The sequence below is a fragment of the Triticum aestivum genome, chromosome 1D, assembly GCF_018294505.1.
Source record: "Triticum aestivum cultivar Chinese Spring chromosome 1D, IWGSC CS RefSeq v2.1, whole genome shotgun sequence".
NCBI classification, from domain to species: domain Eukaryota; kingdom Viridiplantae; phylum Streptophyta; class Magnoliopsida; order Poales; family Poaceae; genus Triticum; species Triticum aestivum.
Genome location: NC_057796.1, coordinates 20,418,202 through 20,428,501, shown reverse-complemented (window position 1 = coordinate 20,428,501; position 10,300 = coordinate 20,418,202).

Genomic DNA, 10,300 nt, shown 5'->3' with positions numbered 1-10,300 from the left:
ACATGTCTCCGCCACTAACCAAGACACCTAAAGTTTGCCAACTATTATTTTCAAGCACTAGGGGGAGAATAACTAGTGTTTATTTTCCTTTGTAGTCGCAGGAACCTATAGAGGGGCGAGAATAAGGATTCTGGGCATCACATCTTTTGCGCGACCATATGTTGCACTGTTGTATCCACATTTTAGCCAAATTGCACTACCCTTGTGTCAAACTATATCGACCTTATATAGCTCCTCGATTTTTTTGTCAGGGGTTCATTGACAAAGGCGAGCAAGAGGTGACTTTCATCCCCTCGAGCCACCGGCACCACCACGGTTTCCCCCGGCCTCTGCTGGTCGCTGCAGCGGCAGGAGGTTCGGGGAACCCCTGATCTAAGTGTCCCGATTTGTGTCTCATTTGGTCTTCGAGGTTCTTCGTCACTGTGAAGTTGGAGTAGTGCAAGAACAGAGCCAGGAAGTTTATATGAGGAAGATGAATGATACATGTATGATCCCTAGAGTTGGCCATACATAAAAGTTTAGACATTAACTCTGCAAATCCACATATGATATAGGGGTAATTTAAGAACACAAAATTAGCATGGGGAGTCATGGCCCCAACTTGCCCCCCTGCTGGCTGTGCCTCTGGGGTAGTGGTAGCGATGGGAGTAATTCTTTCTCGGCTTTCTCCATGTTGATGTCCTTCCTCAGAGTACCTCGATGAGTCAGAGGATATTGTACTTTGTCGGGCTCTTGGTCTGGTGTGAATAGTATTTGTGCACAACGACAGCACCTTGCAGAGGGGGGACGTTGCAACGTGTTTTTTGTCCTCTAGTTCCATCTCTAGTGGATGTAGCTCATCCATATAAGGCTTTGTCATGAAACTTGTGAGATTTATGACCCCACCCTGAGTGAATAACATAAAACTATCACTTTTCGTGTTCGGGTTCCAAATAAACCACCAGATTTTTGTTTGTGACTGATACCTACCACTTTTCACGTCGGTTGTCTCAAAAAACCCAAATTGGTCGTTGCTAGCGTTTTAAACCGCTTTCTGACGGTCCGGGCCCGCCTATCAGGCCATGTCAGCGCCGCGGTTGACGGCGAGGCTATTAACGGACGTTACTCCGACTGGTGCGGTCGGACCACACCCGCTCGCTGCCCTTTCTCTCTCTGTTGTCTGCTCACTCTCGCTCCTCCTTTCCCTCGTGCTCTCTGTCTCTCCCGACGGTGGCAGCGGCGAAGGAGAAAGACGACGGCGAGCCTTTGGGCCTTGGGGAGACCGCCGACGGCGAGGGCGGTGCTCACTCCAAGGTCAACAAGTGGCTAGGCGGCGCAAGTTTCCCGACCTAGTGCTCGCCTGGGCCACCGACGTGGGTGGTCTAGATCTCGCCGGTGTTCCGCATCCAGGGTAGTGGCGAGATGCATCCACACAGATCCAGAAGGTGGGCACCAGTGGAGCTCCTCACTTGGTGGCGTGGAGTAAGTTATGCGTTGTTTTTAATAACTTTCTTAGTATATTTATGAACTAGGGTTAGGATTTGTTTCTTAGACTGTTCACGAATTAATTCCCTTGGTAGATTATTATGTATACATTGTAAGCAATTTATGAATTAGGGTTTAGGGTTTGATATGTGCATGTTTGGATTTGTTCATTGAAACTGTTTAAATATGATGAAGAAATATGAATGTTTCTTTCTTGTTTTGCATAGTTTGGATGATGAAGTATGGGAATTGAGGCTGCATTTTCAGGGTAGAGACAATATGGAAAGGAAGTTTTCCTTATCAGAAATGAATTACCTGCTATTGTTAGCACTAATTGAACTTGAGGGGTATGGGTTGGATGCCTATTAGTCATATGTTAAGGATGAGGGTAAAGAGCTGGAGGGGATTGAGGTTTTCGACAGTGATGAGAAGGTGGAAGAGATGCTAGAATTGTTTGCTGAGAACATAACAGTGAGAGAGGCTAGTGACCCAAATCCAGCAGATGCAAACATGGACCACACCTTGCTTGAAGAGTAGATTCCAATTAGTGAAGTTGGTGAGCCCATTGTTTATAGTGTTTCCCAAGAAGGTGTCCTTTTCCCTGCCTCAAATTCTTCATAGCCTCCAGTTGTGCCTGTTGAACCATATCTTAATGTAGAGTAACGTAGCAGAAAACAAAAAAAATTCTGACTTACGCACCAGCCCAGGACCACTATGGAGACAACATACAAGGTTTGATCTTTTTCGTTACCGACTCGTAGCGCAGCGGGAAGTAGAGTCGATGACGATCGGCGGTGCAGATCCCCGCAGCTAGGATTTACAACCTCCCAACTGCGAGGATGTATACCCTCGTCTGCCCCTCGGACAGCCCTCCGGGAGGTGGTCGGATAGTCCCCCGGATGGTGTCGCGGACAGCCCTTCGGGAGGACCTTCGAAACTCGGCGGTCACTCGGACAGCCCTTCAGGAGGACCTTTAAAACTCGGACGGTCACACGGACAGCCCTTCGGGAGGCACTCTCGAACTAAGACTGAAACTACGATCTCTCTACAGAGTTGCACACATACAGTGTCATCTATCCGGCAGGGCTTCACCGTCCAGAACTAGTTCCTGCCGGAACCCAAACAGCCTTTCGTCTCTACGAAACTATTTCGCTGGGAGGGAGAGAGAGAGCCAGATCATGCATGGCATTTGTATGAGAGTAAGGAGTCAAGATATGGCAGCCCTCACCTCCTCTATTTATAGGAAACCCAAGGGGTAGGGTGGTTTTACAAGAAAACCCAAAACCCACATGAAATGGAGTCCTTCCCAAGGACCTAAAGAGTGAAAACAAGGGACAAGTGGGCCCCATGGATGAGCTGCACCCATGAACGTCCCACCCCTTGTGGGGCCCCCAAAAAAGAGGTTCCCACCCTTCCATATCATCCCTAGATCTTTTGGAAAGATCCCCTTTAGATATTTTCACAAAAAGCAACCAATCAGTGCTTTTCAGTTTTACGAAACTATTTCGCTATTCTCTCTCCGGAACTCTTCCGTTGTCTCCGAAACTTTTTCAGCGAATTTCTCTCAGTCTCCCTCTCTAGTATTCAGCAGATAGATGACCCTTAAGCGTGTGACCCTATAGATTCGGTGAAGTATAGACATGACCGGAACCCTTTCTGATCAATGATCAACATCGAAGCCGTGGACACCCATATTGACCCCTATACCTACACGAATGAATATTCGAGTGAACCTCCAGTTGCCGTGTGCTATTCCTGTTGCTTAGCGATATGTTACAAATACCCGAGGTGAGATTTACTTGCATCTCCGTGGATCAACAACTTGTCCACTATGCTAGTTACCTCGTTACTGGTTTTGTTCTCTTTTCTCGTTTCCGTGTTCCGGCATCCCTATGCTCAAATCACACTGTGTCTGGCCAGACGATGATGGATACCGTAACACCGAGAGGGCCCGATAATATCTCTCCATCATCGGAGGAGCAAATCCCAATCTTGAGCTATCAAGTTACTTGACACACTTTTCCATGAACCCATAAGCCGCCGTAATAGCCACCCATTTACGGATGACGTTTAACAAACCCCAAAGTTCATGAAGGAAGTATGAAGAAACTCGATGCTCTCATGGTCTAAGGAATTATGCAAACATTAACCATCTCTGTGTTATTAACCATAAACTTGTGACGAATGAATCTCATAGCATAACATAAAGCCGGGTCGATTCAACACAAATGTTCTCTCAACATTGTGCCCTCAAAATTGCTGGCATAGACATGCCCATGATCAGGAAAACAGAACCATCATGCAACACTTGAGCTACTCTTAGAGGCGAGACTAGGAATACTTCTTACCGTTTATTATTCCACACGTGCATATGAGTCTTCCTCCGAGCCTCGTGTTATTGCAGACTTGAGAACTGTAGCAGTTATAGCATGGAACATAAACATAATTATGAACATGGAGATAAATAATATCATTTATTATTGCCTCTAGGGCATATCTCCTACAGACTCCCACTTGCACTAGAGTCAATAATCTAGTTAATGCTAATGCAATTTACACCTATGGCATACCGGTGTAAAAATTGCTTCGCATGTGGTATAGCCTGATGTCCATCGGATCTGACAACTTCAGCTCCGTGTGTATCTCTGCATATCCTCGTGTTTTCACGCTTTCACAAAATTCATATTTTGTGCGGACTTGGCTTTGTATATATGTGAATCATTGGTCGAAACCTGATTCCTCAGACTGAGTTATGGAGCAACTATCTGCAATAGTGTCCCATTGACCAAAGCCTTCTTGGAACCATACTAAGTTCACGAATGAACTATATGATTCAACATCTTTGTCTTTGTCGCTTCTAAAGCGGCAACATACTTCGCATCTGTTATAGAATTTTCCACAGTAACTTGTTTGGAACAATTTCCAACTAACTGCACCACCATATGTGTGTTACACAAAACCCTCAATTTAAATCGAAAATCGCATGGAGAAATGATGAAGATTGTATCGATGTAACCTTTTACAACGAACTCTTCATGATCTCCACTTGTGAGAAAACATGTCATTAGTGCTAGTTTAGTACTCAATGATCCTTTTCACTGTTGTCCCATGATCAGTACTTTTGATCACTTTGGTATCTATACTCGCAACAGCTTGGGAGTACTGGACATATCTGGTTGTTTTACATACCATGGAATACATGATTAATCCAAACACAGGAGTGTGTGGAATCTCCATCATGTATTTTGCTCATCAGTGTTTTGGGACACTGATTCTTGCAAAAACTCTTTCCATGTGACTTCGACAAGAACCACTCCTTGTTGTTCTTAGTGCTAAACGGTTTTAGCATCTTGTCAATATGTATTTTTTGCTCAGCACTATTAGGTAAATCTATCTCCATAGATCATTATGCCTAATATCAAGGCTATTTAGTCCAAGCACTTCATCAAAAAACTATTTTCAAATGAAGTCCTAATTCGTGTCAAGAAATTTATTTCCAATTAACAATGTGTCAAGCACACAAGGTTTTCAGAAATATTATTATGCTCCCACTTACTTTCTTGAAACCACAAGCATCTTCGTTACCCATTGATAAAGTCAAACCCCTTTGACCATTCCATCAAAAACGAAGATTCCAACTCCATTTTGCTCTCTTTTGTCCATGCTGGAACTCTGAAGTTTGCATACTTACTAGCATCCTTTGGACCGAAAAAATACTTTGGATTGTATCACATACAAGTCCTAGGTTGTATTTCCATTTCATGGAAATTCTTTTGTCATCCATGTTTCATATCTCACGTTTTGAAATATGTATTAATTGCTAGTTTAACCCGAACCGACTTTAAGCATTGCTACGGTGAGACAATCTCATTGTAGTCAACTCCTTGAACTTGTTATTGCAACAAGTCGAGCTTAAGGATAAAACATTTTTATCCATATCAGCTTATAGTCCCATTACAATACGTTAGACTCCAAGTCTTTTGGAGGGTTTACCAAGATTTAAATCTTGAATCATTTATGGAAACTGTCTCGGATTATATTGGCATTTAGCCAATTCTGGAGTCAGGGCCCATCAACGCTTCCTTGTGTATCATAGGTATACTGTTGTCTAACAACAATATCTCGTTTGCGCACCTGAGAGGTTTGCACGAGCTTTGCCTATGTTGTTCAGCTGCAAGTTCGACCGAAGTCCATACATCTCATGTAGAGGCTTCCGTATCAGTCGCAGTAGGAAACTTTGGAATCACTTCCAAGGTTCCTTTCCTTTGACCTGATGACGAAGATACTTGTTATCTCGTTGAGTTGCACTGTCCTCCCACTTACCATTTTGCAAGAACTATTCTCTTTAAAAGCATACCGTTTTGTGGCAAAAATCCTTTGCCTCGGTATAGTGGTGGGGGAATACCCAATGACTTGGGATAACTTACAAAGTAGCACTTGTCTGATTTGGAATAGGTTTGTAACCTTTCACACAAGCCCCATATTCCAAATGTTAAGAACACATATAACATGGTTGGGCGTACCATACCATGCCGTCATTTCAACAGACCTGATGGAGCTCTTTTCAGTGTAAAAGCCGCAGTCTCTAAAGCATTACTCTTTAAAAGTGATAATGGCAAATTTATTTATGTCATCTTTGATCTTACCATGTCATAAATGGTATGATTACATCTTCACAGACATTCCACTCATAGTGGTGTTCTGGGAGGTGTGAGTTATGAAACTCTTTTCACAACTCATCAGACATTCGCTAAACTTGTAACACGGATATTCCTTGATTGCAGAAACATAATTTCCTTGTTACAATAACTTCTACTTCATTTTTGAAAACCTTTCGAATGATTTCAAAAGATCCAGACTTATGTCTCATCAAGCAAATATCCATATATCTACTTGAGTCATTTCTGAAGATATATAAATCCACTACTTGCAACAACATTTATTGAACTACACACATCAAAATGTATGATCACCAATAAGTTTGTTGCTCGTTCCTTATGGCCTGTGATTGGTATTTCAGTCACTTCACTTTTCAGAGGAAAGTTGCAAGTGTCAGATGATTCAAAATCAAACGACTTCAAAATCCATCATAATGGAATTTTTCCATGATGGTTTCTCCAATGTGACCAAATGCAGTGCCACACATGTGTGGTATTCTCATAGTCTTGCGACATTTAGCGTCAGTGTTATGGATGTATCATTTTACCATCAATATTCATAACATACATCCCATCTTGGATGGAAGCATGGCCCTTCATGTTATTCATAATACTGAACAACAATTGTTCTTTTATGAACAACCCTTTTGCAATAAACATTGTGCAATGGGCTAGAGTGTAAGAAACTCTAAAATGAATTATGAAAGTAAACACAGAGGTAATATATTAATATCATTATTCATAACATACATCTCATTCATAATGAAAGTATGGCCCTTATGTTTATTCATAATACTGAACATCAAAAGTTCTCTTATGAACAACCTTCTTGCAAGATACCATATGCAAAGGGCTAGAGTGTGAGAAACTCTAAAATGAATTATGAAAGAAAAATACATAGATAATACACCGATGGAAGGTATAGTAACTTTTACTATGTTCCCAGCATGTATTAAAACCTCATTCCTGGCTAGTCTTTTTAGGCCATAGTAGCTCTTACATTGATTTGCAACAGAATGCAATCGAGCGGGTATCTTTGTGATTAACTCACAATACCCAAGAATTAGTGATTACCTTGTTTGACCATAATTCCCAAGAACTATATCTTTGACCAGCCTTCTATACATCAAAAACTTGTATGACATTCATACATGAGCTGGATATTCCAGTCATCTTTCTTTCTGCCTTTATACTTCTAACAGTTTAACTTTTAGTATTTCTCCTACTCGCAAAAGAAGCACCCAACTTAAGAGTGGTGTTAGCCCCGGACTTCCTAGTCGTGTAAGTCATACTAACATCCTTTGGACACTTCCTTTCTCTTTAAGTTGTTGTTTTATTCACCTTTCATCATTTGACAGGCGTTTCTTCTGGATCCCTCTCTTATCAGTCTAATGCGTAGTAAACACTTCACTAATAATTTGCAAACAAACATTGCTTTAGATATTTCATATCTTTCAGCCTTTGTTTGTATCTGAAAATTAATTTTCAGTTCCATGAATATCACATAACTATCCCAAACTTTCGAAGTTCGAGTTTCATGGAAGCAAACATATTGCACTTGACCGCAACGGAATTCTAGCTTTTGGATCGAAGGACGAGAGTCACATCATCCATAGCATTTGTGGGAGGGTAACGAAAGCATGCGATAGGACAAAGTCCTTCTCGGCACTTTTGAGGACAATCCTCACATTACGTTACCAATCGTAAAGTTTTAACCAGATATTTAACAGCTATTCAATTTTAACAGGGAAGGTGGAAACGCGAGCCATTATTCTACAACTATTTTGCAAGAAACACTTAGACAGTGTTCAGAATTAATTGCACTGAGAATTAAACATGTTAATTCGACAATGCGCTCCCACTTAAATCAATATCTCTCAAAATTGATTGTGAGTGATACAAGACACGCATATCAATTGTTCACCATTGGTGTAACACCACTGATGACGAAAATCTTAACCGGTAGGCCAACTTGCCAATCACATCTCTATGCGACTCTTGTTCATCTTTCGATGGGCGTGTTCCAAGCTCATGACGGTCATGCCTGAACGTCAAGACAACCAAGTGATCTCGCTGCGAGGTCTCAACTCACCCGCCTCACACTTCTCTAATCATTCGTACCCGTGTGACACGACGCACCCCAAAAAGATAGGTGCCGTGACGGTGCTACACTTGGGAGAACACTAACTACTTTGATATTTTTGTGAGAGATCACCCTAATAAAAGCGACTACCGTGCAATCAAGAAGGGTGCATCATAAGGGATAAACATCTCAGGCAATTCATAATAGCATGATATGGTATAGCCCTTTCTGACGGAGAAGTATTTCATTTCTTCGTCTTGGCATTCGCGTCGGTGTTCACCTTCACGAAGATTTCCACCACCTTGTCGATGCACCAGATAATATTGCTATCTCAATAGCTAATAAAATAAGTGCATTACTTAAGGTTGACACGCAGGTCATTAAAGTGACAATCATATGGCTCCAGCCATCATGCCGAATCATGACACTTAGGTCATGTTAATCAATTTACATCATATAGTCATCTCATACATAATCAAATTATTGTGAGCACTGCTATACCACATCACATGCTCATGCAAACCCCTCCTGCAAAACCAAGTTAGACGCCTCTAATCGGTTCATGCAAAGACTTGTTTTTCGTGGCTTCTAAGGTTTCGAAAAAAACCGAAGCTACCAACGTCCATCATCAAGTATGATAATTCAAGTCGCAAGATTAACTTTGCGGGGTGTATGAAGCACGAGATAATAAAATCTCGAACCCCATACTAAACTTCGTCATACACATGACCCCCGTGCAGATCATATCTGCATTGCCCTTTCGTCTGCGAAACATCCATCTTTCTTTAACTATGGTGGAACCCAAAGAACTGTTAGCACTTCGTTGATCTGTCAATCAGCATACTCAGGAGCAGCATGAAAGGATCGCGGATTGCCAGAACTTTGTGAGATTCCACCATGCTGTCAAGATCAGGATTATCTAAATTCAAGGGAAGCAACAAGAACATCGGGTAACAGATTTCATCTGCTACTCGTACAAATATTTAGTAATAGAATTCATCTATTACCTAATTATATTGTGGAACACCCATACATCTCTATGTATTCTAGATCGCAACCTGCATCTACGCATAGCACAGCACATGATGCCACTGTAGGGTAAGGTAGCAGAAAACAAAAAATTTCCGACTTACGCACCAGCCCAGGACCACTATGGGGACAACATACAAGGTTTCATCTTTTTCGTTACCGACTCGTAGCGCAGCGGGAAGTAGAGTCAATGACGATCGGCGGTGCAGATCCCCGCAGCTAGGATTTACAACCTCCCAACCGCGAGAATGTATACCCTGTCTGCCCCTCGGACAGCCCTCCGGGAGGTGGTCGGACAGTCCCCCGGACGGTGTCGCGGACAGCCCTTCGGGAGGACCTTCGAAACTCGGACAGCCCTTCGGGAGGACCTTTGAAACTCGGACGGTCACACGGACAGCCCTTCGGGAGGCACTCTCGAACTAAGACCGAAACTATGATCTCTCTACAGAGTTGCACACATACGGTGTCATCTATCCGGCAGGGCTTCGCCGTCCAGAACTAGTTCCTACCGGAACCCAGACAGCCTTTCGGCTCTACGAAACTATTTTGCTGGGAGGGAGAGAGAGAGTTAGATCATGCATGGCATTTTTATGAGAGTAAGGAGTCACGAGATGGCAGCCCTCACCTCCTCCATTTATAGGAAACCCAAGGGGTAGGGTGGTTTTACAAGAAAACCCAAAACCCACATGAAATGGGGTCCTTCCCAAGGACCTAAAGAGTGAAAACAAGGGACAAGTGGGGCCCCATGGATGAGCTGCACCCATGAACGTCCCACCCCTTGTGGGCCCCCCAAAAAAGAGGTTCCCACCCTTCCATGTCATCCCTAGATCTTTTGGAAAGATCCCCTTTAGATATTTTCCCAAAAAGCAACCAATCAGTGCTTTTCACTATTCACGACGACATTTTTCAGCGTCCGTTCGAACTGAGAATATTTATGTGGGCTTAGAACATTTCCAGTACGCACTAAAATAATTTTCAACGCGTTCCGGAACAATTCCGGTTTAGTGATTATCATCTACGAAAAGCATCTGAAGCGGTCCCGGCAGGTCCGGAACATTTCCGGTTT